Below are 7,002 nucleotides of genomic sequence, written 5' to 3' on the forward strand. Positions count from 1 at the left end.
ATACAAAAAGCTTTAAATGAGAACTTGAATTTGATAGTCTAATTACAGATATTAAATCTATTTTACTTATTAGATCTATTTGACTCAGACTTAATTTCTTCTGTAACTGAAGCATAAAGTCCATTCAAACAGCAGCTAGGACGATCAGTTTGTGTTGAAGAAGGTTCTTTGTCACGAATGTTGAAGGATCATTTGGGTGCCACTGTCCTGGGTTGGAGTGGGGGAGCTTCCTGGTCTGCTGGAAGATTCAGTTGCATTGTTCTGTTTCCCGGAATAGTTTGCTGTGTTAGTGTGAACCCTGAAATGCAGCCACTGGTTTCAGTCAGATTCTCAGGGAGCATAGCCACTAAGAGATTTGCACAACTCATATCATTATTTAAAATAACTATGAAGAATTGTTTTCTCACACAATCAGTATTTTAATCACTCTCCTGAAAAGAAAAAAACAGACAGTGTGTAAGGCTATAAACAGGACCTTGTGTGCTCTGTGACCTGCAGTATATGTCAAGGAACCTGAGCCTGGAATCTGCAGTGTTCTAGTGCAGCAGACTGAAAATTTTGTCTTTGCTTCAGATATATGTAAAATTGGATATTTTTTACTGAATTATATGTGAAAATGAGTAATCAATTGGAACAACCTTCCTTGTGTTATTTAATTTGGTATTAAATTTAGTTAATTTAAAAATGCAAGGACAGGATAAATTTTTGATGTGCTGCAAAATTTTATATTGAAAATGCTTAATTGCTTCGCAGAAGTTGTCAGGAGTGAAGCTGGAGGTTTTGGGAGCTGGTTAGGGGACAGGTGGGGAATTATGGGAAGTTGTTTAGGGCTGTGGGATAAGCATGTTTGCTACATGTTTCTGTTAAAGTGGCCAATTAAATATTTTTTAAAATTGACAAATTATAATTTTTAGATTTTGATAAACATTGCTGAGATGAATGGGGCCGTTCACATCCAACCTTAGAGCTATGGTTCAGCCTGTCCGCAGACTCAGGCAAACATCACTGCATTTATTACAATTGCTTCCTCCCCCACCCCCCTTCAATTAAGAGAGATTCTGGAGCACAATTCCATGGCAAATTCCACTGCTACAGCATCACTGAATACTGGGGACCCTGAATATAAATAATGGCTCAAGTTAACATTAGAAAATGAAAGCAGAGATGCAGCCTGGATTGCCAAGCACAACATAGTAGCTCATTTTCTCATTAATAAAACAACTTAAAAAGCCTGTCTGAGGGATCGGGGAGGGGAATTCCTGGCCCTGCACCTCTTTTCAAGCTCTATTTCTGTATTTATCTATTCTTTCTACTGCAGGTCTGCAGTTTCTCAGCACTCAACAGCCCACCTGCATATCACTTAAGTGGAGCAGTTTCCGGAGAGGCTGACTCAGAACAAGGTTATCTAGCGGATTTGGGGCAAAAATTGGGGATTGGTTCTGCTTTGAGCAGGGGGTTGGACTAGATGACCTCCTGAGGTCCCTTCCAATCCTGATATTCTATGATTCTAGGATTTTAATAAGCAGCAACCACACATTAGTAGCACCACCTATATCACCCAGCAAGTGGCACTGTAGGATTACTGAAAGCCTCAACAACATCATTTCTTCCCTGTGTTCATAGACCCAGAAGCAGTTTATATTGTTTCTGCACCACAAGTAAAATGCAGTTACAATACTTTACTCTAGGGTAAGAAAAAAAGATGATGCACATTCCGACTTGACTTACCTATCCACATGGTTGGATTAACAGTTCATTGTAAGGTCTGATAGAATTATGTTTATGAAAGTACATCAAGTCTTCCAATGTCTTATATTTTGTAATCTTTCCTGAAATAATGAACCATCCATTATTTAACTCCTCAGTCATGAAGTGCGGACAGGGCACTAGAAGAAAATGGATAAAGATACTATCATCACTGAATAGAGTTTTTGATTTGGTACATTAGAGCCCAGGAGAACAGATTTCACTTTAATAAGGAGATTTTCATTGTAATCATGGTCCCATTTTCCCCATAAAAAGTCCCGATTTTTGCAGCTGAGCCCCCTGGCCACTCTGCATTACATTGGCTTTGTGAAGTTAACTGCCTGTTTTGAGTTCTATACAAATTGGGAAAAAAAATTGTAGAAGGTCGTTACTTGACGGTGTCTGTTATGCAAATTATTAAACTACTTCTTATACATAAAAAATTTCCCCAAATGATTTTGTTGGGCTGTCCACAGCTCCTAGAGTCACTGGTTTGTCTGCCATCTTTAAAAGGGGACCAGCAGAGGAAAAATTGGGCTTGAGCTTTTTACTGGTTTATGGCGATTTATAAAATTGTGAAAGGAACAAATATCTACATGCCCATTTCCCAGGCTCCAGGGCCATGCAGCAATTACTGAAAACAGAAGACATACAAAGCAGGGCTGAAGGAGGTCTTGTGGTTATGGTGTATGGTTAGACTGACAGTCATGGGATCTGCTTCCATTCCTGGCTCTACTATAGATTTCCTGGGTTGTTGTGGGCAAATCTCTCTATTCCTGTACTTCAGTTCCTCATTTGTAAAACAGGGATACCACTTCTCCAGCTAGGGTGACCAGATGTCCCATTTTTATAGGGAGAGTCCAATTTTTTGGGATTTTTTCTTATATAGGAGCCTATTACCCCCCATCCCCTGTCCCACTTTTTCACAGTTGCTATCTGGTCACCCTGTTCCCAGCTCACACTAGTGATGTGAGGATAAGTCCATTAATACTTATGAAGTGTTCATACAACAGAGAGGGGGAGGGATAGCTCAGTGGTTTGAGTATTGGCTTGCTAAACTGAGGGTTGTGAGTTCAATCCTTGAGGGGACCATTAAAGATCTGGGGCAAAAATTGGGGATTGGTCCTGCTTTGAGCAGGGGGTTGGACTAGATGGCCTCCTGATGTCCCTTCTAACTCTGATATTCTATGACAGAGATATGGAAAGTTTTTTTTGGCTTGTTTTTTACCTCCAGAACATCAAATGTTGTCTGCAACATTTTTAACCAGAGGACTGTTGATAAATTAAACTCCTCTTCCAGTTCTTTTTTTAGCCTCAGCTGAAGGGGTGAGGGTGATAGAAGCTTGAGCTCCCCCCCGCAGCATGTATCAAGTTTGAATTAAATTGGTATTAAAATAGTGACTAAAAAATCCCTCCCCTACTCAACTGTTATATTTTCATTCTCTTGTGCTATTATATTGGCATTGGTTCCTCCCAGCTGCATATAGACTCTTCCAGCAGAACAGGGAAGAAGAGACCTGATATTTCTAATGTTAATTTTTTTTTTTAAAGGAAAAAAAAATTGAAATTTAAATAAAACCTTTCAGATCTATTTTATATGTCATAAAGAAAGGAGGGTCCCAAATATATGATTTCCTGTTGCAGGTCACCATAAATATTTTTCTAAAACAACCAAAATACTTAAATATGAAAAATAGTAGCTGAGCAGACAGTAAAAACTGTATTTTAAAAAAAAACATTTGTTATGCTAAATCAATAGGTTATTAGGCTCAGACAAAAAAAGAAAAATCCTATTCTATTCAGGTTCTTATACCACACCCACCACTATGATATCTGAATGCTTGAAAGATAGCCTATAAATCTGCTCCTCTTCTCCCTCCAGCAGCTAAGGTGGTAGTCTGTTAGAAGCAGAAATCATATTTACAAACTGACTGTGTAGTCAGAACTACAACAACCCTATAGCTAGTGAGAGAGACACTGGCAACAAGCTGGATGGAGAATATCTGCAAGATGTCATCAGAGACAACAAGTTTTGACAGCTTAAGCCATGCTGAAAAGGTTACTGCAAGGCGCTGCAAAAGCAATATATGACCAAATACTCCTGGGTATCCAGACTTTTGCTAATCAGTCTCAGCTATCTGGAATTATTTCAATAAAATGTTGGCTAAGAAGCCCCCTTTTATGAGGGACCATGACCAATATGACTTTCACTAACTCATATGAGGAAACATCCCAGAGGTTTATCCTGCAGTAAATCCTCAGCAGCTCTGTAATGAAATATTAAAAGATTGGAACATGTTTCTGTTTGACCATTTTAAATTACTCAGACTGTAAAAGAAGACAGGACTTGTATTAATTCTTTGTCTGACATGTTTTGAATGCTTATGAAGGTTTTCAAGGTTTCATTGAATTAGGAATGAGTTTTGTAAGAACCAAACTTTTGAATTTGGTTCAAATTTGCAGTTTGAGTTTTGACTTCACAATAGTTCTCTAAAGTAATTTAAGGAATCAGATGTAACACATTTATAAGAGTGACCTATCACTATATCCTGAGTCAGTGCACATTACTGTACTGTGACTCTCCAGGTATCTTCTTGGTTTTCACTAGTCAGTTAAATCAGTTATTTCAGTATTGAGATGAGAACTTTCTGTACAACAAAGGGCAAAGACAACAGACAGAACTCACACCAACTTCTGTGGAGCCAGGATTTCATCTACTTAGCAGCTGTGGATTACCATGGTGTAATATAGATACCAGAATGGATTACCTCATGGACAATGATCATGGGGATGTGTTTAGCAGTGCTAGACTTACAACCATTTTAATACAGGGTCAGACTGTGACCCAGCCTTACATAGCCATGCTAGAGAGTAAGTAGTAGCAAGACCTCTCTCTCACACGTTTTCATACACCTCCTCCTCCCACAGCTCTCCTGTATGACGTTAGTGTTCCCACATCATGGCATGGACCCTGGTGCTCCCTGAAAGCAAGTGGGCATGGAGAGAGGTAAAAGAATGGGTAAATATTTGGCTTTGCCCTTCCCAACACATGCACCAGCCAGCAATGTTGAGCCAGTGCGGGAAGGGAAGTAAGTTTTACCACATAAGAGCTGCAATAAGGTGCTGCTTCCAGGCTTCTCCAGAATAGTCCAGAGTGCACAACCTCTAATGGAGGAATTGAGTCTAAAAGCTCAATCTAGTCTATTCTGCCACCAATTCCATGGCTGGTCAGAGCACTGAGGAGAGCAGGGAATTCATTTCCCCCCCAGTACATGATTGCTAATATATGGGTATCCCAGGTTCTCTCTCTCTCTTCTGGTTTACATTAAGGCACCACTAAATCCCTGAATCAGAAGAACATTTTATCATGTGCTTAAAGTTACACTTGTGCTTCTGTGGCTTTTCTGAACCAAGGCCTAACTGGGTAGCATGTTTGTCATGATTTCCCAAGAACTCAGTCATATCTGCTGATATGTACAGTTTTGTTAATACTGCACATTCTAGTATCTCTGCAAAATGAAAAAAAAAACTATATGTAAAAGACTTCTGTGCTTGGTCGTAACTTAATCTTCTGTTTTGTTGACTGGGGCAGCGCATTAAGGAATAGTCTAATCCTAGTCAATCATAAAGGGATTTATGTTGTACAAATGAAGCTTACAGAATAAAATCCTGTATCATGACCACAAACTGCATTAAGAACTAATGATCAAACTGGGGAACTATTCCTTTTTAACCTCCCAACATTTAAAACTGACCAAAGCAAACTATTATTTATTAATTTGAATAATTAGTTAAAAACCTTCATGGCAGTCTTGTTCAAACAAACTTGGTCCCATTTTTAACAACTGAGAAGCAGGTTTCATAGTAGGAATGCTGATTATTCTCCTACTATTATACTGAAATATCCTAGTTCAACAATTCTCACTTTCTGGGGATGACTCTGAGGAACCATGAGAGCACACCAGGGTGTACAAACCAATCTGCTTGAGTTTCCATAAGCCATCTTAAGGTAGAGGATGACTCCAGCACCTGCATTTCTTTTCAGTTTTTCTTTTCCTCCTGGCAGGAAAAAAAAATTGTTAATCAAAACAGAAAACTCAGATTTTAAGAAATATTTAAATGTTGCTCTGCTCAGCATTGCAACACCTAACTGACTTAGGAGTCCAAGTCTCATTTTAAAAAGTGACACAGGCTTTGGGACTTGCACATTGTAACACTGAGTGTCAAACAAATACTGATCTCAGAAAAAGATTGGTAAACTGCAGCATTTGAATTTACCATGAGAATTCGCCTTGGTGAAATATTTGTTTAAGAATTCCAGGGAGTAGATTTCAGAATACTGAAGGAAGTAAATTTGAATAAAAAGTAATTGTGCTGCCTGTTTTGTATCCAAGTAAACAAACCAGAATACAATGAGGTGATCTCAAAATTATAAAGTCCAGTAGACAAAAGACAGGATATGTTTTATTGTATCAACAAATAAAGACATGAAATGCAAGTTTTGGAGAGGGTAAAAGTAGATGGAGTACCTTATTCAGGTGCTGATCTACATTAACCGAACATCCACCAATTAAATATTAATTCAAGTGACTTTGGGCTGAAGTTATTTCATGGTCAAGGCATTAATGAGGTCAATTATAACTGTTGACATCTGACAGACAATTAAAAGGTCTTTTTAACTAGTATGGGAAAGCACAAATGCTTCTCACCTTCAGATGTTCCTGCTGAATCAGAATATTTAATTCAGGACACTGAGCAGCATGAGAATTCATGACAAAGGAACATGATAATGAACTAAGGTTTAGTGAATCAGATACTGCTATTAGCAGGTTCTATTTTACTTGCAGGTGTAACAAATGCTAACCATGAGTGCTGGAGAGAGAAGGTGGGTGAGGTATTATCTTTTATTGGACCAACTTCTGTTGGAGAGAGAGAGACAAGCTTTCGAGCCACACACAGCTGTTCAAATCTGGGAAAGGTACTCCAAGCGTCACAACTAAATGCAAGGTGGAACTGATTGTTTAGCATAAGTAGTTAGCACAAAAGTGCTTAAAGGGTCTCTCAGAACATGCTATGTTATGCTAAACAATCTGTTCCGCCTGGCATTTATGTGATACTTGAAGTATCTTTCCCAGAGCTCAAGAAGAGCTGTGTGTGGCTTGAAAGCTTGTCTTTCTCACCAGACAGAAGTTGGTCCAATAAAAGATATTACGTCTCCCACCTAGCCTCTCTAATATCCTGGGACTGACACAGCTA

The sequence above is a fragment of the Lepidochelys kempii genome, chromosome 25 (assembly GCF_965140285.1).
Source record: "Lepidochelys kempii isolate rLepKem1 chromosome 25, rLepKem1.hap1, whole genome shotgun sequence".
Taxonomy (NCBI): Eukaryota; Metazoa; Chordata; order Testudines; family Cheloniidae; genus Lepidochelys; species Lepidochelys kempii.